The following is a 24,286-nucleotide window of genomic DNA, read 5'->3' as shown; positions in this document are numbered from 1 at the left end:
AGTGAAAAGATAACTCACAGAATAAGAGAAAATATCTGCAAATCACCTATCTTATAAGGAGGTAATATCCAGAATATATGAAATGCAGTAATAGGGGCACCTGGATGGCACAGCTGGTTAAGCACTGACTCTTGATTTGGGCTCAGGTCTCAGGGTCATGAGATAGAGTCCTGCGTTGTGCTCTGCACTTAGAGGGGAGTCTGCTTAAGATTCTCTCCCTCTCTCCCCTCTCTCCCCCTCTCCCTCTGCCCTTCCCCCTGCTCGTCTAAGCTTGCTCTTGCTCTCTCTCTCAAATAAATAAAATCTAAGAAATGGACAAAGGATCTGAACAGTCTCCAGAGAAGATACAGAAATGGTTAATAAGCACTTGAAAAGATGTTCAACATCATCAGCCATTAGGAAAATATAAATCAAGGGATCCCTGGGTGGCACAGCAGTTTGGCGCCTGCCTTTGGCCCAGGGAGCGATCCTGGAGACCCGGGATCGAATCCCACGTCGGGTTCCCGGTGCATGGAGCCTGCTTCTCCCTCTGCCTGTGTCTCTGCCTGTGTGTGTGTGTGTGACTATCATAAATAAATAAAGAAAGAAAAAAAAGGAAAATATAAATCAAAACCAAAATGAGATGCCACTTCACATCCAGTAGGATGGCTATTAAAAAAAAAAAAAAATGAGAGTTGGTGAGGGGATGCCTGGGTGGCTCAACGGTTGAACATCCACGTTCAGCTCAGGGCGGGATTCCTGGGTCCTACATGGGGCCTGCTTCTCCCTTGGCCTGTGTCTCAGCCTCTCTCTCTCTGTGTCTCTCATGAATAAATAAGTAAAATCTTAAAAAAAAAAAAAAAAGAAGAAGAAGAAGAAGAAGAAGAAGAAGAAGAAGAAGAAGAAGAAGAGGAGGAGGAGGAGGAGGAAGAAAATGAGAGTCAGTGAGGATGTGAAGAAATCTAGAGCCCTCATACAGTGCTGGTGGAACAGTTAAGATGTAGCAGGCTCTTTGGAAAAAGATTTGGCAGTTCCTCAAAATGTTAAACACAGTTACCATATGATTGATCCAGTAGTTCCACTCCTAGATGTACTGAAGAGAAATGAAAACATGGGCACATAAAAACTTGTACACAGATGGTGATAAAGGCATTATTAAAAGGCAAAATGTAGAACCAACCCCAAACAACCATCAACACATAGATGAGTAAGATGCAGGATATTCCATTTAAAAAACGAAATACTGGTACACACTATAACGTGGATGAACCCTGAACACATGCTCAGTGAGAGAAGCCCGTGAGAAGACCACATACTGTGTGGTTCTATTCATATGAAACATGGAGAAGAGGTAAATCCAGAGCCAGCAAGTGAGTGAGCAGTTGCCAGGGCTCTGAAGCAGTTTGGGAAGAAAGTGGGAACGGCTGCTCACACCCATGGAAGGCGACAAAATGTCCTAAACTTAGTAGTCATGGCTGCACAACTCTGGGAATATACTGAAAACCACTGAATCATACAGTTTATTTTTTCTTTTTTTTTTTTAAGATTTTATTTATTTATTCATGAGAGACACAGAGAGAGAGAGAGAGAGAGAGGCAGAGACCCAGGCAGAGGGAGAAGCAGGCTCCATGCAGGGAGCCTGACGTGGGACTCAATCCTCGGACCCCAAGATCACACCCTGGGCCAGAGGCGGCGCTAAACCACTGAGCCATCCAGGGATCCCCTGAATCATACAGTTTAAATGGGTAAGCTGTATGGTACGTGAACTGTATCTCATTAAACGCTTTTAATTTTTATAAAGAATTTCTTTAATTAAAACTTTTTTAAAGAAATGGGGAAGTGTAAAAAAAAAAAAGGAAAAACTTCAAATCATGATTTTTTTTTTTTTTTTTAAAGCTGGCTATTCCTCCTCAACAAAAGTAAAAGCTTAGGCATTTCTCCAACTCCACTTTAAGAACGAAAAGAAAATTACGAGGTTTTTTGAACACCTGTTAATTTGAACAGGAATCAAGTGTCCCCAAGGACAAATTTCTAGCACTTAGAGGCTGAAATTGCTTCATGTGTCTAAGTTATTGGTCAGCTATAAAAAGCTTTGTAAAGTTTACATAAAACGTTTCATGGATCTTTCCACATTTGGTTTTCTTAAGAGACTGCACACTGGCAATGGTTGAATCTTGGTACCAGAGCTCCCATTTCTCCAACAATTTTCTTGTCTTACTTAGGCCAAAGCAACCCTTTCACATGTCTCCTAATAATCCACAGCCAGCTGGAGACACTTACAAAAACTGATTTGACAGTTTAACTATAATCTTGGCACCCTCCAAAAAAGAATATGGGTGGCATATTCTTTTTTTTCCCCAGTTCTGTTCACCTCAGTACACTTCAGTTATGAAAAATCGATATTTACATACGTAAATTACAAATAATACAGATATACCACATACCAGTAGCAGTTGTGCAGTCAAATTAATCATGAGTTTCCTGTCTTCATGCAAAAATGGGTTAAGTCTATTATGTCTAAACCTATATCCTAAATATATAACACACATACCGCCACCACCATCTCCTTGAGCAGCAGTAGGGTCAAGAACGAAAATAATGCCAGAAAATGCAATTATACATGTTGAAATTCACACATGTAGGTTTGCTAAAACCTAAGATTGAAAATTTTTAAAGTAACCAACACATGTCCATGATAAATTCAAACAACACAGCAAGATGTCAAATGAGAAACAAATGCTCCCTACATTATCCCCTACCTCCTAACCTCCTATTCTTACTCCAATGCAGTAACCACTGTTGACAGTTTCCATATATATCCTCTATGATAGTATATAGTCTTCTAGATATGACAGTTTCTATATAAGACAATACATCTCAAAAACTGTCAGAAATCTGTACGCACTTACAGGCCCTGACATACATACTCATGTGCCTATTCCTTGTAAAAACCATATACATTGGGTTCATCATATACATACTTTCCTTTAATCCCTATTTAACAGCACATCTTGGACATCTCTCCCTCTCTGCACAAATTTGTCACATTTTTAGTCGCAACCTAATATTCCATTGTATGGAAGACTAATAAACTTTTAAGTTAGTTTTCACTACCAATGTTGAATTAAGATGTTTCATAACTACTTCCAACACAAAAAACAGAAGAATTTATTCCTTCAGAAGTGAATAAACATGAACCCACAAAGGTTGGTTTTTCTATCACCTTGTCAACTCTGGGTATTATACCTTTTTTTTGAGAGAGAGAAAGAGAGAAAGAGAGAGCATGAGCAGGGAGGAGGGGCAGAGGGAGAGGGAGGAGCAGACTCCCCCTTAGCAGGGAGTCCTATACAGAGCTCAATCCCAGGAGCCTGAGATTTGACCTGAGCCAAAGGCAGATACTTAACCACCTGAGCCACCCAGGCGCCCCTGGGTATTATACTTCTTAACTGCCAATCTGATTAGTGGAAAAAAAAAAAAATCTCCGTTTTTAACTGTATTTTTAAATTATGAGTAAGACTGAGCATCTTCTCACATATTTACTGGCAAATTGTGTGTTTTTCCCCAAAGTATCTATCTCTAACCTTTGTCCATTTTTCTATTGTGTGTCTTTTCCACTGATTTATAAAAACTCTTTTGGGGGGATCCCTGGGTGGCTCAGAGGTTTGGCACCTGCCTTTGGCCCAGGGCGTGATCCTGGAGTCCAGGGGTTGAGTCCCACATCGGGCTCCCTGCATGGAGCCTGCTTCTCCCTCTGCCTGTGTCTCTGCCTCTCTCTCTGCCTCTCTGTGTCTCCCATGAATAAATAAATAAAATCTTAAAAAAAAAAAAAAAAAAAAAAAAAAAAACCTCTTTTGGGGGACACTGGGTGGTTCAGTGGTTGAGCATCTGCCTTCAGCCCAGGGTGTGATCCTGGAGTCCTGGGATCGAGTCCTGCATCAGGCTCCCTGCATGCAGCCTGCTTCTCCCTCTGCCTGTGTCTCTGCCTCTCTCTCTCTCTCTCTCTCTCTCTCTCTCTCTGTGTGTGTGTGTGTGTGTGTGTGTGTGTGTGTGTGTCTCATGAATAAACAAAATCTTTAGGGGGGAAAAAAACTTGGTACACTAGGGAAAATAGATCTTTATCCTATGAATCACTGTGTATCCATCGTGTCTGACTTTGTTTATATTTTGCTCTGGACAAGTTCCTCATTTTTATTACAGTCAAATTCATCAATTTCTTTTAAGTATCTTTCATCACAAACAGAAAAACCATAGCCATTCCAAGATTATCATTTTAAAGGTTCACTAATATTTCCTCTTAATATTTTTATGGACCTCTTTTAACCCATTTAATACAGTTAAATATTAGAGTCACACATTATTTATTCTGATGTAAAGAGCATGGATCAAACCTCAAAAGAAGCTTATTTACAACTTAAAATTTCAGTACTCTTATTCCAACAAAGAGTGCCAGTCCACCCCATAACAGGGAACATTTATGAACTCAGATTTTTAGCCAGCTACTGTTCGAAGTGAAAATCTTAGGGATCCCTGGGTGGCGCAGCGGTTTGGCGCCTGCCTTTGGCCCAGGGCGCGATCCTGGAGACCCGGGATCGAATCCTACATCGGGCTCCCGGTGCATGGAGCCTGCTTCTCCCTCTACCTGTGTCTCTGCCTCTCTCTCTCTCTGTCTGTGACTTAAATAAATAATAAATAAAATAAAATAAAATAAAATAAAAAAGAAAATCTTACAAAGTTACTAGTGATTACCCCATATTACAGGTAAGTAAATTAAAGGGCAGAGGAAAGGTACACCACTGGTAAGGGGCAGAGACTACATCTAAATTCAAGCTGTCCATCATCAGAATTGGCTCTTACCTATCAAGCTATACCACCTCTGGACTATCAACAAAACAGCCTCAAATGCACACCAGAAATAGATCTAAATGAATTCTCTCACTATAAAGTATGCTTTTCCTTTTCCTATCAAACATAAGTTCATTTAACTGGTTTACCTAAAGCACTATATCTTAATATATCTGAGCAACATTTAACGTAAACCACATCCAAAGCACAGCCTGCATCATTATGTCCAGTCTTTATTGTATCTCATGTACATCGAGGTGGTACTGTAGAATCATCCACTTGCTTGTGTCCTTTTTCATCTCTATAGCTGTGCCACACTGGAAGCAGGATTCAGTCTGTTTTCTAAGAACTCTAAACTGTACTAAAAATTCTGAAGCCCGGGATCCCTGGGTGGCTCAGCGGTTGAGCGCCTGCCTTCGGCCCAGGGCATGATCCTGGAGTCCCGGGATTGAGTCCCACGTCGGGCTCCCTGCATGGAGCCTGCTTCTCCCTCTGCCTGTGTCTCTGCCTCTCTCTGTGTCTTTCATGAATAAACAAAATCTTAAAAGAAAACAAAAAAAATCTCAAGCCCAAAGCACTCAGTGTGGTTCTTTTGTGGGCAGCATCCCATCTCCCTGGGGTTTTGCAGGTCACAGGTCATGAAGGTGGAGGCAGTGTTTTCACAAAGGCTGGTGAGTGCTACTAACATCTGGGGTTTATCAAGCATGCTTTACACCAGCTCTGCGCAATAGTTCCCAAGAGAAAAGAGTCGTGGCACCCAGAACACCAACAGCACTGCTTAAGGCCACACTTGCTCACACCAATCCTTCTAAGTGCTTCAGCTCACTTAACAAGTCCATAGCTTTTCCTCGACCTCTTCTAATAAGAGCCTTATAGAATAGATCATTCTACATATCTATATATATTCTATATATCTATTTTGTGATCAGGAGCTCTGGGCTTTATATACAGTACTAATTTTTTTATTCTCAAAGTCTTACAAACATTAGGAAGAGGGAATGGAAGAATTATTACCGACTGGAAGAGAGGAAGGCGCATCCCCCAAATAATCTGGGAACACTCTCAGACTCTCCATATTGAGGGCAAATGGAATGAGCATTAATTAGCCTTCTTCTCCAGCACTCCAAGCCCTGCTTTCTTTCTGCCACACCACAACAGTAAAAAGAAAGCAGAGACTCAGCTCTGCTGGACCTCTTGCTTCCAAGAAAATGCAATCCCGTGACAACCCTCATGGCTCTCTCCTCCCCCCATCATAAGGAAATAATTTACTGCTTCATGCTTTCCAAAGCCTGCAACCAGAAGCTACTGCTAGGCATCATATTTTGCACAGAGCAGCTCATCGGTTAACCAGCTCTCTCTAAATGGCCTAATACCAACCTGCAACTTTCACAAATGACATCACTCGGTAGGAAAGCACACTCTTAAAAATTGCTGTTAAGAAAGGGAGACAGAACATGGAAGACTCCTAACTCTGGGAAACAAACTAGGGGTGGTGGAAGGGGAGGAGGGTGGGGGTTGGAGGTGCCTGGGTGGCGGGCACTGAGGGGGGGCACTTGACGGGATGAGCACTGGGTGTTATTCTGTATGTTGGCAAATTGAACACCAATAAAAAATAAATTTATTACTAAAAAATAAAAAAAAAAAACTGCTGTTAAATCCTATAATCCACAGGGCAAACCTTTCCGGGGGAAAATGTTAAACAATTGTTTGGGGGTTTAAGAAAAGAGAGGACAAAGGTGTATACTGGTTTTATTACAGCAAAACATGGTACAAAAAACCAATATGGGGCACCCACCATAAGATGCTTAAAATCTATAGTCATGAGCTCTTTGTTGCTCTGCAAAGACACCAGATGGCTCAAAAAAAAAAAAAAAATCCACCTATTCCCTCTCTTGTCATTTAAGTGTGAACTGTGTACTGGGCACTGAGCATGGCAAAGGCCTGGGAGCAAGGTGGCAGCAACCGTGCCGATTTGGTGTTTGTCTTGGAAGGCCCTGAGCTCTGGAGGCCTACCTCCTCTTCAATAACAAGAGAGGGTGGGCATGTCGCTCCCTTAGGGATCCTGCTATCTCCAGAGGTCACCTATGACTTTCCAGATTCTCATAGGCCATAAGCCATCCAAAAATAGTAACCCACGACCAAGAGTGAGACTTTAGGTGGCTTGCCGCCAATCAAGGACTTCCCAAGATGGTTCTCATTTCAAACTGCCTGACCATTATCCTTAAAAACTGAGTGTCCTAGAAGTTCCAAATATTTTGGCTTCCAACTGAAATTTCTCATACCCAAATGCCCAATTCCCCTTTGTCAGAATGTCCCAATTTGCAGTTTATGGTTTGAGTGAATATTGGGGATTCCCATAACCAGCAGGATCAACCCAACTGTGGTCCTCTTATGGCCCAGCAGTCATAGTCCATGTCCACCTTCCACACTGCCTGTCTCTTCTGACTACTACAAAAACCAACTGCCGGGACACCTGGGTGGCTCAGCAGTTGAGCGTCTGCCTTTGGCTCAGGGCGTGTTCCTAGAGTCCGGCAATCGAGTCCCACATCAGGCTCTTTGCATGGAGCCTGCTTTTCCCTCTGCCTGTGTCTCTGCCTCTCACATTCTGTGTTTCTCACGAATAAATAAATAAAATCTTAAAAAAAAATGCCTCCCTCTCCAAGATCCTAGCTGGCAGGTCATTTCAGCCTTGGGAGGCCCACAGGAAGAACTAAACCAGAGCTCCCCAAAATTAAGGAGAGCTGCTTTCAAAGAGAGGAAGTCTCTGGAGTTCTTTGCTTATTATAGTACAAGAAAACTGAGTACTTGGAGAAGCAGAAGAACCTCGCAGCCACCTCCAGCACCAACTTTTTGGGAGTTGGTCCAAAAGGAGGCAGGGGAGCCAGCTCCTCCCTCACGCAGCTAACAGGAGTGTGAAATGGTTGGGCAGCCTTAACGAAGAAGGTCTCCAACATCCAAGGCTTCTGAGCTATTCATCCTATAGTCAGTTCTGCTATACTTGCTTTGAAAACACTAACTTGGGGCGCCTGGGTGGCTCAGTAGGTTAAGCAACTGCCTTCGGCTGAGGTCATGATCTCTGCATCCCAGGATCAAGCCCAGAGTCTGCTTCTCCCAGTGCCTGCTCTTGTACTCTCCTTCGCTTTCTCTTTCTCTTCCTCAAAGAAATAAATATATCTTTAAAAAAGAAAAACATAAATTTGTTCCAACAGGATTGGTATCATTTTTTCAAAGATTTATTTACTTGAGAGAGAGACAGAGAGCATGAGACTGAGCAGGGAGAGAGAGAAAGAATCTGACGCAGATTCCGCACTAAGCGCAGAGCCTGACACAGGACTTGACCCCACAACCCTGAGATCACGACCTCAGCTGAAACCAAGAGTCCGACGCTCAACCAACTGAGCGTTGATATTAAAAGAATTCAGGGACACCTAGGTGGCTCAGTGGTTGAGTGTCTGCCTTTGGCTCGGGTCGTGATCCCGGGCTCCTGGGATGGAGTCCCACATCAGGCTTAGGCCACACTTGCTCACACCAATCCTTCCAAATGCTTCACCTCACTTAACAACTCCATAGCTTTTTCTTGACCTCTTTTTCTTGACCTGCAGGGGGCCTGCTTCTCCCTCTACCTATGTCTCTGCCTCTCTCTGTGTCTCTTATGAATAAATAAAATCTTTTAAAAATAAAGAGTTTAAAGCATGTCACCCTAATATATGACACTTTGGCATATTGAGCATTTTGAGTTAAAGGCACTTGAGAAACAACAGGTACAAGAAGGGCACTCTGGCCTTCCTTTCTCTTCCTGAAAAAAAAGAGATAAATTCCCTTAGGAAAGGTGCCCTCCGGGCAGCCCAGGTGGCTCAGCAGTTTAGCGCTGCCTTTGGCCCAGGGCATGATCCTGGAGACCCGGGATCCAGTCCCATGTCAGGTTCCCTGCATGGAGCCTGATTCTCCCTCTGCCTGTGTCTCTGCCTCTCTCTCTCTCTCTCTCATAAGTAAAGAAAATCTTTAAATAAAAAAAAAAAAGAAAGGTGCCCACCCTGTATCAAGAAGATGACATACTTAGAAAGACCAGAAGCTGAGATGGAGAGAATCCTATATAGATAGACCATATTAAAATAATTCTTATCTTTCTAGTAAGTCTCCCCATATAGTTAAATCACTTTTCCATACAACTGCCCCTCTTTCTTCAACCTAATATAAAAGCAAGTATGTCAAGACGCCTGGGTGGCTCAGCGGTGGAGTGTCTGCCATCGGCCCAGGGCATGATCCTGGGGTCCCGGGATCAAGTCCCACATCAGGCTCCCTGCATGGAGCCTGCTTCTCCCTCTGCCTGTGTCTCTACCTCTGTCTTTGTGTCTCTCATGAATGAATAAATAAAATCCTTTAAAAAGAAAAAAAAAAGCAAATATGTTTCATCATTTCTTTACATCTTCATTTCATTATGAGGGCTCCCAAGTCACATATAATTTATATTAAATAAATATGCATGGTTTTCTCCTGTTAATCTGTCTGTGTCAACCAGAGATGCTAGGACGGTCAAAGAAAACTTTTTTCTCCCCTGGCACAGTAGGGAACAATCTGAACATAGCAGGATGTGTAATTTTGTCTGTGAGAGACACCCACTGAAGGCCGACAACTAAAATCAGCTCTACTGAGCTGCATAGGAATACATGAATGCACACACTTTAACTGAACCAGCACTTATGAGCTTCTAAAACATACATGGTATTACACCTTTCCATCCAATTTCAGAGAACCTTCCTTCTGTGACTTCACAGTTACTCACAAGCTGCAACTCTTCCAATACCCATTTCCCATTTCCACAAGCAAATTTCAATGTTTTTCAAATCAAGTGCCAAACTTTTCACAGTATTTATGTGTTTCTTAACCATTAAACATTTGTAAAATTGTAGTATCAACTTTAACTAGTTTCCTTTTTCTTTTTAAGTGTGTCACTGACAAAGTTTTAAATGCTATGCCCCAACCTCATTTTTCCCTTAAGACCTGTGATTTTTATTGTGCAATTTTGCATAGTGTGGTTTTCAAGAATGTATATTCACATTGTGTTCCAATATCTAACCTAAAGAGGAATGAGCATAGAGAAAAACTATTATTTATACTAGTTTGGGGTTCTTTTGTTGTTGTTGTTTTTAAATAATACACTAGGGGGAACTGGCTGGCTCAGTTTGTACAGCATGTGACTCTTGATCTCGGGGTTCTAAATTTAAACCCCATACTGGGTGTAGAGATCACTTAAAAAGATAAAACCTTAGAAAGAAAGAAAAGACTAAATGTTCTAATAAAAGGAAAATAATGAAATATACGTTGATATGATCAATTAAATGTGATACAGTGATTACAATTTTTTTTAAGAATTCCTACAATATGCAAAAAGAATTCCTAGGATATGTGAAAATGTTCACAGTATCATGTGATAAGTTAGGATATAAAATAGTACATAAAGTACAGTCAAATTTATTGTATTTTAATATTAAATAAAATAAACCACTAACAAGGTTGTTCTCTCTGGGATTATAAACATTATTCACTTTCTTCTTTAAACTTTCCTGTATTTCCCAGATTTTCTATAACTGTGTTATTTTTATAAAGCAGAAAATATAGTTTTAAAATTTCATGAATGTTACTCAATTAATTTGCTATAAATAATCAGTAAGCATCTAGTAAATTGACCCACTTATAAGAGTTTCCATCACTAATGGGGAAATTCTGACTCATATCCCTTCTTCAAGATGCTACAATACTGGAATCCTTACAACAACATTAGAAGAAATAAAAAGGCAATTCAGAAGAGGATAGAATGCTTGAAATATTCAATATTCCCCCCTCAAAAAAAAATAAAAAAAACAAAGAAGGAGAAATGAAAATGGCCTTACTTAGCCTTAATATCAAGCATGAATAATTACATTAAATGTAAATGATCTAAACATCCAATTAAAAGGCAAAGATTGTCAGGCTGATCAAAAAGTAAGTCCCAACTACATATAGTTTATAAGAGACACACTCTTAAATATAAAATACAAATGGGTTGATGAGACATTTGGCTGACTTAAGTCAGTAGAGCATGCAACTCTTGATCTCTGGGTCATGAATTCAAGCCCCATATTGATCACAGAGCTTACTTTAAACACACACACACACACACACACACACACACACACTGTAAGTTAGAAGGGTGGAATGGCCATCAGACAAAAACTTAAAGATACAGAGCATTACCAGAGATACAAGAGATCATTTATTAAAGGAGCCATTCAGGGGCCCTAGGCGGCTCAGTCAGTTAAGCATCTGACTCTTGATTTCTGGTCAGGTCATGCTCTCAGGATCCCGGGATTGAGCCCATGTCCAGCTTCTCGATGAGTGAGGAGTCTGCTTGAGATGTTTTCTCTCCCCCTGCCTCTCCCCTCACATGCACATGTGCACTCTCTCTCTAAAATAATTAAATAAATTTTTAAAAAATAAAGGAGCAATTCATTAAAGGAACATAACAACCCAAATTTTTTTACACCTAATATAGCTTCAAAATGTATTAAACCAAAAAATTACAAAACTAATGGGAGAGACAAAAACATAATCATATTGGAAAATACCCTTCTCCTGGTGACTAATAAAATTAGAGGATTACTACGACCACCACCGCTGCCACTAAAAAATAAAGGAGATTTGACCAACACTAGCAATTAACTTGAACACTATACCCAATAACTGTAGAATATGTGTTCTTTTCAAGGGCACATAGAATAGTCACCAAGATATATCATATTCTTGGCCATAAAACAATAGCTTTAAAAGGAATTAAGATGTACAGAATATGTTCTTCGATCACACAAGAGTAAATTTGAAATCAATAGCAAAAATACCCTGAAATATCCTCAAATATTTGGAAAATAACACACTTCTAAATAACTCATAGGCCAAAGAATAAGTCATAAGAGACGTTAGAAAATACTTTAAACAGGGATCCCTGAGTGGCTCAGCGGTTTAGCGCCTGCCTTCAGCCCAGGGCATGATCCTGGAGTCCCGGGATCAAGTCCCACATCAGGTTCCCTGCATGGAGCCTGCTTCTCCCTCTGCCTGTGTCTCTGCTTCTCTCTGTGTGTGTCTCATGAATAAATAAATAAAATCTTTAAAAAAAATGTATCATTAAAATTCATTAAAAAATACTTTAAACAAAATAACAAAAATACAACATCAAAATATGTGGGATGTAAATTATGGCTTTAAATACTTATTTTCATGAAAAATGAGATCTTTAAAATAATGGTCTAAGCTTTTACCTTAAAAAATAATCAGGGACAGCCTGGGTGGCTCCGTGGTTTAGCGCCTGCCTTCAGCCCAGGGTGTGAACCTGGAGTCCCAGGATCAAGCTCCCTATCGGGCTCCCTGCATGGAGCCTGCTTCTCCCTCTGCCTGTGTCTCTCCCTCTTCTCTCTTTCTGTGTTGCTCATGAATAAATAAAATCTTTAAAGAAAAAAAATCAATGAAACAGCAGATTAAACTCAAGGTAACTATTAAGACAGAGATAAAAAGCAGCAATCAATAAAATAAAAAACAACTGACAATGAACAAAATTATCTGTTTCACAAGGTGTTTTTTGTTTGGTTGGTTTTTGTTTTTTTTTTTTTAGAGAGGGAGACAGAGAGAGAACCTCAAGCAGGCTCGATGCCCAGCGTAGAGCCTAACACAGGACTGGATCTCACAACTCTGAGTTCAAGACCTGAGCCAAAATCAAGAGTGGGATGCTTAACCAACTGAGCCGCTCAGGTAAGCCTCTTTGACAAGTTTAAACTCCTAGACGAAGTCATTAAAAAAAGAATACAAAGTGCTAGTATCAGCAATGATTAAGACAACATGATTAACTGTTAGTCATATGAAGATTATATATTCTAAGTAACAGATTTCTACAAAGGATTTGCATTTAGAAAACCCACTGCACTAACCCCAATGGATTGGAAAAATCAAGCATGGGATGACAAGATTAAACTATACTATAGTAGAAGGATCAACCTTCTGGTGGTATGAAAGAAATGGTCATGCAATGAAGGGAGTAGAGGGAGAAAAACCAGTTTATACAATACACATTTCCACCCTCCCACCTCTAAGTCAGCCCCCTCAACACTCTGGTCTTACTTCCAAGGTTGCCGTTTGCTTTTTGGTCAAACCACAATGAGTGGGAAGTACCGTGCTCACAAGACTAGAGTTTATCATACTAGTTCCTCATGCCATGTACTCCACATGAAGAGCCTCACTCAGCCTCCATTCCTACCTTCTTTTACGGGTCTTCCAGTACTGAAGAACCTAGAAAGGAAAGCCACATTACTCAGACTCCTTTACTCTTAGGAACCTGACAACTGGCAACACTCATAATTGGAAGGAAAACAAAATGGGGGCCGCCCTCCTGCTGTGATGTCTGCTGCCAAGCAAGGTCCTGGGACAGGGCAGGGAGTTGCATCAGCTAGACTTGGAGGTCCTGTGTTAAAGCCATCAGCTTCGGGGTGTCAAGAAGCAGTCATGGTGGTAACAACAACAGCTTCAGCTTCCAGACTTCTGGATTACAGCTATGGTACTATGTTCTCAAATCTAAGAGTTCAAAGGATGGTCCCTGATTCTTGCTCCTCTAGTTTTATTTTTTAAACAACTAATTTCCCCACCTTAAATCCCCTTCTGCTTAAAATACCACGAGGGGTCTTAGTTTCTTGCATTATAAATGACACCCCTGCATCACCACTTTACAGAGGACAGAGTCAAGGCTGTCTTCTCATATGGTCTTTTTCAACAATTATATAAGGGAAGCAAGACAGAAATTCCTTCATTTGATGAACAAAGAAACCAAGGCTCAGAAAATTTAAGAATTGGTAATGGCTGTGAGTCTCCAACACCAGAGGGGTTCAGATGTATACTGAGAGGGGACATTTAAAAAAAGACAGCTAAGCTTCACATGCAGAATTAAAAGGGAGGCCTTTTGAAGTCTCTTGCAAAAGTTTCTCTGATTCCACGATCTACTTCAAAAATCACCACAACGGCAAAATCTGATCTTTCCAGAGCCAGACTCCAGGATTTTCCAAAGAATAAAATCCCAAAGGATCAAACAAATATAAACAGAAAAACATGGGGGAAAGGGGTTAAAGGAGGAGGAAGAGAAAAATCAAGGGGACGGAGGCAACTGCGAGACTAAATTTCGGCAGCTTACAGAATGTAGAGTAAATGAGCTTCAGCATCCTGCAATCTGGACACAGAAGGTGTCCAAGCCTCTTCACCATGCATACCAAGGGCCAGCCCCAGGTTGGTTCAGGTTGGAACCTACTCCTCCTTCACAAGGGCAACCTGTTCAGATCCCTCTCTAAAATCAACCACAGGCCCACAAGGGAGTCATGGATGCCAGGCCAAGCAAGCAACCCAGGGCTTAATGCCTAACTTAATTGCAGCTCTACTTTCTCCCTGAAATGTAGTTCTCCTCACCTTCCATCTCCCTCAAGAAACACAGTCTTAACCATCAAGAACTTTGCAGTCAGCACCACTGAGGTCATGTGTCACATGGGCCCTCTCCACCCCCTGCAAAGGAAGATGAAAAAACCTGTATGTTAAGACTCCTTGGAAAAAAAAAAAAAAAAAGACTTGTTCTTCCCACTAAGGGAAAGTGACCTTGCCTGAAACAATCCCTTTTTTTTTTCTTTAAGATTTATTTAGGGATCCCTGGGTGGCTCAGCGGTTTGGCACCTGCCTTTGGCCCAGGGCGTGATCCTGGAGTCCAGGGATCGAGTCCCACATCGGGCTCCCTGCATGGAGCCTGCTTCTCCCTCTGCCTGTGTCTCTGCCTCTCTCTCTCTCTCTATGTCTACCATGAATGAATAAATAAAATCTTTAAAAAAAAAAAAAAAGATTTATTTATTCATGAGAGATGAGAGAGAGAGAGAGAGAGAGAGAGGGGCAGAAACACAGGCAGAGGGAGAAGCAGGCTTCCCGCAAGGAGCCCAACGCAGGGCTGGCTCGATCCTAGGACCCAGGATCACAACCTGAGCCAAAGGCAGACGCTCAACCACTGAGCCACCCAGGTGTGTCCCCCCCCCCCCCCCCCCCCCCCGCCTTTTGGCTAATAACTTCCTTGCCCCACTCTCCTTCCATTTAAAAACCTCCCATTTCCTAAAACTTCTTGAAGCTCCTTTCTACTTGCTAGATGAGATGCTGCTCGATTCATGAATTGGGGGCTTTCAAAATTTTATTTTTAAATAATCTCTACATCCAAAGTGGGGCTTGGACCCACAATCCGAAATCAAGAGTCAAATGCTCCGCCACCTGAGCCAGCCAGGTGCCCCGTATTTGTGAATCGTTTAATAAGGCTAATTAGATCTTTAATTTTATTCAGCTGAATTTTGTTTTTTCACTACCCCCAAACCACATTGGTTTCACCGCTGAAACCCCACATCTCCTACTAGTCACCGACCTCCCCTCTCTGGCTTCAGTTCCTTAGCTCCCCAACACTCTCTAACCCACAGCACCATAGCTTCTGCTCCCTGCAAACTAAGGCTGTCAAACTCCCCCCTCCCCCCCAGGAATCTTGGGATTCCCCCTTCCGAACTTCTAGGCTGTAGGGTGTCATCTGACAAAGCCAAAACCTCTCCCACCCCAAACCCCCACACTCTTCCCTCTCCATTAGAAGGCTGTGCCCTCCATCACTGCATTTTCTTTCTAGGTTTGCTACAGGAATGTGTCTGCCTTTTAATGTTTTGTGTTTGGTTTTAGAGATTTTAAGTAATCTCTACACCCTACGCGGGGCTTGAATTTACAACCCAGAGATGAAGAGTCGGAGGCTCTTCATGAGGAGACTGAGCCAGCTGGGAGTCCCCCTTACCCCCACCCGGAATATCTGCCTTTTAAATGGAGCTGTCTCCATTGTTGGTCTTTCCATTATCATTCTGCACTGGGACTTTTTGAGGTCTTAAAATTCCTCTGAGAAGCTGAAAAATGGTAAGAATTCTGTCCTAGGAAAAACTGTGTGACCGCAGGGCTGCACAGAAACCACAAGAGTCCATTTCTGAGGACCTAGTACCCCGGGTGCACCTCTGGGTTGGTTCATTTACTCCTAGGGAAGTGTTGCCCCTGATGAACTTGATGTTTCCTCCCCTTTCACAGGCATAAAAGGTCCAAAGCTGAGATACATAAACCTCAGTTCAGGTCTTTGTGGAAGTTCTGCCCCAGGAGAGATGTTATCCTAAGAATATCCAGCATCAATTCAATAGTTGCTCCCAAGCATGAAAGTAAGCCTAGTTATCACCTTGGACTAATAATATGCTCGATACCCAGTGAGTATTTATCAATTGACATATTGCTTTGGGGGTTGTAAGCTTTTTTTTTTTTTTTTTTTTTTTTCCCCCCAAACAGCAAAGTCGCCACCAGTATTCCTAGGAATTTTAAAAAGAAAACCACAGGCCCAAAATGGTGTCACTTAGGTTAACCAAACTGCAGTTTCAACCCCTGAAAATGGAACTTTCAGCCAGTCAACATGGAATTTCCTGGTCCATACTATGATAGACCCCTCTCCCTTCCGTTCCCCTTAGGAAGGCAACCTTGCCTAAAACAATGGATTCTGTGCCAATAATTTCCTTTTCCTCCTCTCCCTCTTCTGAAAACCCTTTTTTGGGGTGTCTGGGTGTGCATTTGGTTGGGGTCTGACTTTGGTTTCCACTCAGGTCCTGGTCTCAGGGACATGAGATTGGGCTCCACACTCAAAGTGGAGTCTCCTTGAGACTCTCTCTCTGCTCCTACCCCCTGTGTTTTCTCTCTCTCTCTCTAATAAATAAACATTAAAAAGGGGGGGGGGGGAGAAAACCCTTCCTTTTCTGTAGACCTTTGAAGCTCCCTTCTACTTACTAGTTGGAATGCTGCCCAATTCATGAATCGATTAGTAAAGCCAATTAGGTCTTTAAAATTTACTTGGTTAAATCTTTTGTTATTTAGCAGGAATAATGCTACCAAAGCAGAAGAAAATTCATACTGATAAAGAATCCTATTACAGAGAACATTTTCATTACTATGGTTACAAAATACTGCCATTGTTTCTGAGAACACCACTGGAGGAGTTCAATGAGCATGGAGTCAACAACAAAAGACTGAATTCTTCCCCTTTTTTTGGTGAACCACACACTAAGGATTAGAGCATTAGGGGACTCAGTCCTCTGTGAAATTACTGAGATATAATTTAAGGACAAAAAACTGGAAAATAAATCCTATGAAAACCTTGTGGGCTTTGTTTCAAAGTGTAGTTGGCCAGTTTATAAAAATGATACTTAAACAGAAGTCTGATTTTCCAACTCTCCTAGTTATCGCTGCATAAAAGATTTAAGGGTTGTGTGCATGTGTTTTTCTTACTTTTGTTTTGACTAGACAGTTTTCATGAGGAGGGAAATGCTGTTTAAATCACTGTAAACTGCAACCCTACTTCAAACCTGCAAGTTGTTTCAAAACTTATTCTGTGATAAAAACCCACTCTTTTTCCATAACAGCTGCTTTCCTTAAACATCAGCTCAATTTTAATCTCAGAAGGCAAACTACAGAAGAAAAGCCAAAGTAAAATCCTGTTTCCTTTAAAATTCAAACAGATGTTTTATGTAATCAAATCAATCCACTATTTGAATTTCCTTATACACGCTATGCTGACTTCCATGTTATGTTCAGAAATCTTGCAAAGGTTCACTTTCGACTACTTGGAAAACCTGATCAACAAAGATTATCAAAGATAATCACAGCGGTTCAGATTAGTAACTTGATTAATGTTGTCAGGCTCCAATCTCAACCCCAACCACAAAATGTAATGAAACTTCACTGACAACGCTGCTTGACTCACACAGAACACAAGGTCTTATTAGCAGTGCTAAAAAGAAAACCACAAGCTCCAAATGGTGTCACTTAAGTGAAGATCCCAAATTAGTAAACAAAGACCTAATACCTAACTTAACTTCAATTTCAACCCTCCAAAAATGTAACCTTTAACCAATTGACCCGGGACTATCCTGATCAGCACTAGGAAATTTACTGATACAGCCATCCTCCTCCCCTTAAGAGGGTGACCTTGCCTAAAACAATGAATTCTTTGCTAGTAATTTTTTCCCATCCTTCTCTACCGTTAAAAACCATTCCTTTCCCACCCCTCCTTACCTTTAATTTTTTTTTAAATTTATTTATGATAGTCACAGAGAGAGAGAGAGAGAGAGGCAGAGACACAGGCAGAGGGAGAAGCAGGCTCCATGCACCGGGAGCCCGAAGTGGGATTCGATCCTGGGTCTCCAGGATCGCACCCTGGGCCAAAGGCAGGCGCCAAACCACTGCGCCACCCAGGGATCCCCCTCCTTACCTTTAAAAACCATTCCTCTGCGTGCTAGATGGGATGCTGCTGGATTCATGAATCAATTAATAAAGCCAATTAGATCTTGAGAATTTAGTTGAATTTTTTTAACAATTGTTATAGCTATACAGGTATTGAGAACAATTCAAAAGCTAAAATGTAACTGTGTCCAGTGGTTAATGCTGCAGACATGCCACCTTACATGATGACTTTTTTTTGGTAGGCTCCACACCCAGTGTGGAATTCACATTCACAACCCTGAGATCAAGACCTGAGCTGAGATCAAGAGTTGGATGCTTAGGGGCACCTGGGTGGCTCAGCGGTGAGCATCTGCCTTGGGCTCAAGGCTTGATCCCGGGTAAGGGGATCGAGTCCCAATCAGGCTCCCCATAGGGAGCCTGCTTCTCCCTCTGCCTGTGTCTCTGCCTCTGTGTGTCTCTCATGAATAAATGAATAAAATCTTAAAAAAAAAAAAAAAAAGTTGGATGCTTAACCGACAGAGCCACCAGGCACCCAAGTCCTCCTTTCTGATGTCAAATTATCATAGGTGAACTGAAATGTAAGTGGACAATGCCATCCTCCCTGCTCTACCCTTGCAGCTCACATGAAAACACCTGGGACACTGGAAGATAAGCTGCCAAGTCTCATACTTGACTCAGTCCCAGATCTTGAATAAGCTGTGGGAAACCTAGAGGTGTTATTTATACAGAAAACCGGGCCGAATCAAGCACTGGGAAGAGATTGTCTCTCTAGTGGAGACAGTGAGACTGCTTCCACTCCCCACAGGTCGGCCCTCTTGGCTCTCCCAGCCAAGGCATCCCACATAGCCCAAAGCTACTTGTCAGCTCGCCCACATCAGTTATAAAGCAGCCCAAGAAAACAAGGCTGAGTGAACACCCCTCACCCTAACTCTCCAACCAACATGGCCACCTTCACCCTCTTTACTGTTATTTTTTTTTAACATTTATTTATTCATGAGAGACACACAGAGAGAGAGAGAGAGAGGCAGAGGGAGAAGCAGGCCCCATGCAGGGAGCCAGACATGGGACTCGATCCCAGGACCCCAGGATCATGCCCTGGGCCAAAGGCAGACGCTCAACTGCTGAGCTCCTGGGCAACCCTCTTCCCTGCTTTAAGACAGGTAACAGGCCACCCCCCAACCCCTCCCCAACAACCTAAGCTTGCCTAACTGCACATCTCCGAACACTCTTTCTGTATGAGCTCAGCAGTGAAGATATAAGCTACCGGTTCGACCTTAGGCAGTCAGCACCTTGTCAGTGTGGGACGCCAACCAGGTGGCACTTTACCTCATTCTGCCTACATTTTACAAAAATGAACAGAAAAATAAAAGTGCTGACCCTAGTGAGAAGACAGGAGTCACACTTAATGTAACTGAAACAGAGATGGGCACCTTCATATAGCAGGGAAACAGACTCAAACACCATCGAGAGAGGTAGTATCTGTAGAAATAAAGGCAAAAAAAAGCTCAAAGAAAATGTTGGAAATGACTGAAATATACTGTCAATGACGGCATTAAAAGGGGGCATAATTCAGATTTTCTTTGCTATTTTTGGTCTTTTAGAAATAGAAACACAAGCCTATTAACACACATGCTTATTAACTAACTTTCAATCGTTTAACTTTATTTAATACCTCTGGAGAATTCATCATGTTTGAAAGCAAAAGAATACTTACACCTGAACGTTAACCCAGAAAATATTAATGGCTACAAATGAGTGATTTGTGTCTGTTAAAAACTTCCCTGACCAGGACGCCTGGGTGGTTGAGCGTCTGTCTTCGGCTCAGGGTGTGATCCTGGCCCAGAGATGGAGTCCCACATGGGGCTCTCTGCAGGGAGCTGCTTCTTCCTCTGCCTCTCTCTGTGTCTTTCATGAATAAATAAATTTTTTAAAATCTTAAAACAAAAAACACAACTTCCCTGACCAAGGGGGCACCTGGCTGGCTCAGTCGGTAGAACCTGCAATTCTTGACCTCAGGGTTGTGAATTTGAGCCCCACTTTGGGAGAAGAGATTACTTTAAAAAAAAAAAAAAAAAACACTCCCTTGATCACCCAATAATTCCACAAAAAGAGGAGGATCACCCAATAATTCCACAGCACTACAGTATAATCGAATTTTACAAAGTAAAATCATATATACTAAGTATGGGTGACTGGACTTTAAAATATCAAAATATGATTCTCTGGTGTGATGTTTTTCCCCCCTGTGTTTCACAAATACACCCAATAAGTTAAAAAAAAAAAAAAAAAAAAAAAAAACCACACCAGTCATGGATAAAATGAACTTTTGTGCCTGGATCCCTTCCAAGGGTGGAAGCATCACGTGATACAATGAGGACCTAACATTTCCAATCACTATAAACAATGAGCTGTAGGGAGAGAGAGTTTTGTAACCAAAAGCACTCAATAGGGGGTTCAGCGAGGTAATAGTACACGCTCTGTCTAGGGGGAGAGAGGAAGCCCATACATACAGTAACCAGGAAACCATTCCTGTCCATCAGATGACCAAGTACTAGGGGTTCGGCAGGTCTAAGTGCACGTTTGGAGAGAACTCTCAAAGCAAGGGGAAGATCATTACCAAGGTAATGCTTCTTGAGCTTATTTACTTTTTGTAGAAGTCTTCATGGACTTCAGATGCCCTGATGAGGAACACCCATTCCAGCTAACACTTCCTCAGAGGCCACACTCTAGGTCTCCTGTATGGACTTTGGTCACCTCTAACTCCAATGAACCCAGATTTTGTTAACCAGCTTAAATAATGGTGAAAACTCCAAGAAATCTCAACACAAAGCAACTCTGCACAAACTCCTACAGGACAGATCTGACCAAGCTCTAACAGGGCTTCTGGCAACCTAAGGCTGCATCCCGAGGATGGCCCAGCTGCCTTTTGCCCTTCAGTTCTCATCTAGAAAAGCTCTGGGCAGTCAAAAGAAATTAACTGTCCTAGCCAACACCTGAGATAGGCCCTGGCCTTCCTTTCTTACCAAAGAGAGCTTACAATTGTGAATCCTTCCTGTCCCTTTGAGATGTGTATGTATTTCCTACAACTCTGGAGCGTCTTTCTCAAGGACCCAAAAGCCATTCCTTGGAAATGTAATTATCAGGAAGGACAGGGCCTGTCTCCCCAGGTCAGTGGAAGGACAATCCTAACTTGCCAACTAGCAGACACAGGGGCCTAATCCCAAGTCTACTAACCACCTCCTGTAACTTTCCCTTCCCTAACTCGACTGGGCCCCACTCACTCCTCCCTACTCCCTCATTCCCCCTTTAAAACTCCCTGCAGGGACCCTTGGGTAGCTCAGCGGTTCAGCACGGAGGGTTAAGCACGGAGGCCTTAGGCCCAGGGTGTGATCCTGGAGTCCCTGGATCGAGTCCCGCATCGGGCTTCCTGCATGGAGCCTGCTTCTCCCTCTGCATCTCTCATGGATAAATAAATAGAATATTAAAAAAAAAAAAAAAAAAAAAAAACTACCTGCAAAAGAGAACAGAGCTCAGCTCTTCCCCTAGTGTCAGTGGTTACAGAAAATAAAATGTTTTCACTGCTTCAACATCTAGCTGTGGGGATCCCTGAGTGGCACAGTGGTTTAGCGTCTGCCTTTGGCCCAGGGCGCGATCCTGGAGACCTCGGATCGAGTCCCACGTTGGGCTCCTGGTGCATGGAGCCTGCTTCTCCCTCTGCCTGTGTCTCTGCCTCTCTCTCTCTGTGTGTGACTATCATTAAAAAAAAAAAAACCATCTAGCTGTATGTCTCTGACCACAGCTAGTTCTGGGTGGTGTTCATGACTTTGTTAACAGGACAGACATTACAAATGGGCTTTCATTGGGGGAAACAGTAATTATTATGAACTGGCTGGAAATACCTTGGCCGGGGCACTCTTGCTCTTAAACGAACTGGCCCAACCACCACTGGATAGTGAATCTGCATCCCAGGAATGGCCCCGTGGCTGTGATCCACCCACGTGGTCTTGCTGGTCTGGCCGCCTGGGTGAGGGTCCTGCATACTAGATCACTGCTGCCTCTGCCTCGGGTGAGCACGCAAGCTCCATGTCAGTGCACCAAGAAGAGCAAAGAGCCGGAACATCATGAAGCCCCAGATCAGGCTGCCTGACTGCTATGTACCCGCCTGGCCAATAAATGTCAGCATGTGCGGCAGAATTTGGTCTGGAAAAGGCTAAACCTTATCCACCCACAACCACTGGCAACTACCAGTATCTATCAAAACAGCTGTGTATTCAAAACTGCCTGAGGACCCATCATACGCAACAATAATGAGCAACAGGTATTCATTACTTCTACATAATAAGAATAATAAGGAATGGCAGCCTGGTAGTTAAAAGGCCCAACCTGAGTCAGGTGGACCAGCATCGAGGCCTGGCTCCACCACCATGGAGTATCAGTCAAGTTCATTTATTTCTCTGTACTCAGTTGTCTGCCCTGCAAAAGGAAGCCAATTAGAACATTAATCACCCCTTAAGGTTGTTGTGGAAAACTGTATGCTCTAATGCAGGTAGAAACAGGCAGCCCATCGTGGGCATGACATACACCTCAGCTATCGTTACTACCATCATTAATGCCTATACTTGCCTGGAGTGAACCCTGCCGAGCTTTATTCTCAAATTGCCCTGTGAGCACTGTCTAGATTTTTCAATTACACATCTTATTTCACTTCTGACAGTATGCATTATCATTTTCTGTAGCTAGCTTTCCCCACACTGCCCCCCTAAATAAGTCGTACGTTCCCAGGAGAGCAAGGCAGCTCTACTCATCATCCAGTCCTCAGGGACCTGCCCCGGCACAGTGTGGAGTGACCACTCTCCCCTGTAATCTCTCCTTCCATTAGCATCCATTAGCAACAGCGTAAGTGAAATCTAAGTGTGTTTCAGAGTCGGTGCAAAAATAAGATGACCTGGGAACTATCCAGGTGCAGGTGGGTATTGGCTAGTAACAAACTAAGAGTTTGGGGTTCCTTACTCTGTGCTAAACTATGTACTTAGAGACTGTGTGTCTAGATCGCATATAACCCTTACAATAATCCCAGGAGGTATTATCACACCCATTCTACAGTCAAGGAAAACTGAGGTTAACAGAGGGTAGGTAACATGTGCACATTCACACCAGCCCTCGTCCAGATTTACCAATTCAAACCCAGACCTGAGTCCAGAGCTATTTTCTAGGTTATACACTGCTCCTGATGGTCCTTCAAGTTCCAAAAAGTTCTATCTCCAACCTAAAACTTCTCCCAACTTTCTTCAGATTTTATTAAGTAATCTCTACATTCAACGTGGGGTTGGAACTCAATCCTGAGATCAAAAGTCGCATGCCCTACCAACTGAGCCAGCCAGGTACCCCTAAGTTTCTCCCCATTTAAACATCCAACTGGTGACTTTCCATACGCATGTAATTTATAATAGGCATCTCAAATGTAACAAAGCCTAAAGAAAACTAATTTCCCAAATGTCCTCCTCCCTTCAAGCCTCCCATCTCACCTAGTAAATGGCACCATCAGCAATCCAGTTGCTGGGGACAAATCCGCCATAGCGCTCATTCCCACACCCCACTTCCAATCCACACAAAAGTCCAATTCACCTCTAAAATTACCCCAGAAGCCAACAACCTCCCACTGTGAACACCACTACAGCCTACATTAAGGTAAAACATGCTCTCCTCCTCACACTACAGCAACAGCGGATGGCCAAGCGTTAAGCTCCATCAGGGGGCATCTTTGTTGACTGCTACAGCCTGCTTGCACATACAGGAGGCAGTTAAAAAATATTCCACTCAATGAACAGCTCTGACTGCTCTCCCTACCTCTGCTAGTCCCGGAGACGGTGGAGTCTTCACAGCTCCCAAAGTGATCTAAGTGTGGAGCAAACCACAGCTTGCCCTGGAACAGGCACAAAGCCCCAACCCCACCCGTGGCTGTCAGTCCGTCTCTGGCCACCTCTGGACCCGCCTGCCTCTCTGCCTCATCTGCTCCACTGATGACACTCCGGCTACCCTGGACCCCCTTCTGTTCCTCAAAAACCCTGCAAGGCTCCTTACCCAGACCTTGACATGGACATGCCTTGACATGCCTCTCCTTCCTGATCAT

At 42.7% G+C, this 24,286-nt stretch overlaps 1 protein-coding gene and 1 long non-coding RNA gene across 3 annotated transcripts in view; one reads left to right on the top strand and one right to left on the bottom strand.

Annotated features, from left to right (window-relative positions):
* The window catches only part of SERINC5 (serine incorporator 5), a 106,829-nt gene that overhangs the window by 79,812 nt on the left and 2,731 nt on the right, over positions 1-24,286 (bottom strand). The window contains exons 2-3 of one of the 2 annotated variants that reach the window (XM_049108336.1): positions 14,296-14,388; positions 13,103-13,134 (exon numbers count right to left, since the gene is read on the bottom strand). The exons of the other annotated variant lie outside the window; for it this stretch is intronic. The gene's annotated coding sequence lies outside the window, so the exon portion shown is untranslated. The remainder of the gene's footprint in view (positions 1-13,102; positions 13,135-14,295; positions 14,389-24,286) is intronic. 2 annotated transcript variants of the gene reach the window in all.
* Positions 15,663-17,044, top strand: LOC112653146 (uncharacterized). The gene is made up of 3 exons (XR_003131948.3): positions 15,663-15,801; positions 15,967-16,136; positions 16,792-17,044. It is a non-coding gene; the product is annotated as an uncharacterized LOC112653146 (long non-coding RNA).

Source organism: Canis lupus, chromosome 3 (assembly GCF_003254725.2).
Source record: "Canis lupus dingo isolate Sandy chromosome 3, ASM325472v2, whole genome shotgun sequence".
NCBI lineage: Eukaryota > Metazoa > Chordata > Mammalia > Carnivora > Canidae > Canis > Canis lupus.
The sequence above is the reverse complement of the archived record's forward strand: the minus strand, read 5'-3'. Positions and strand labels throughout refer to the sequence as shown.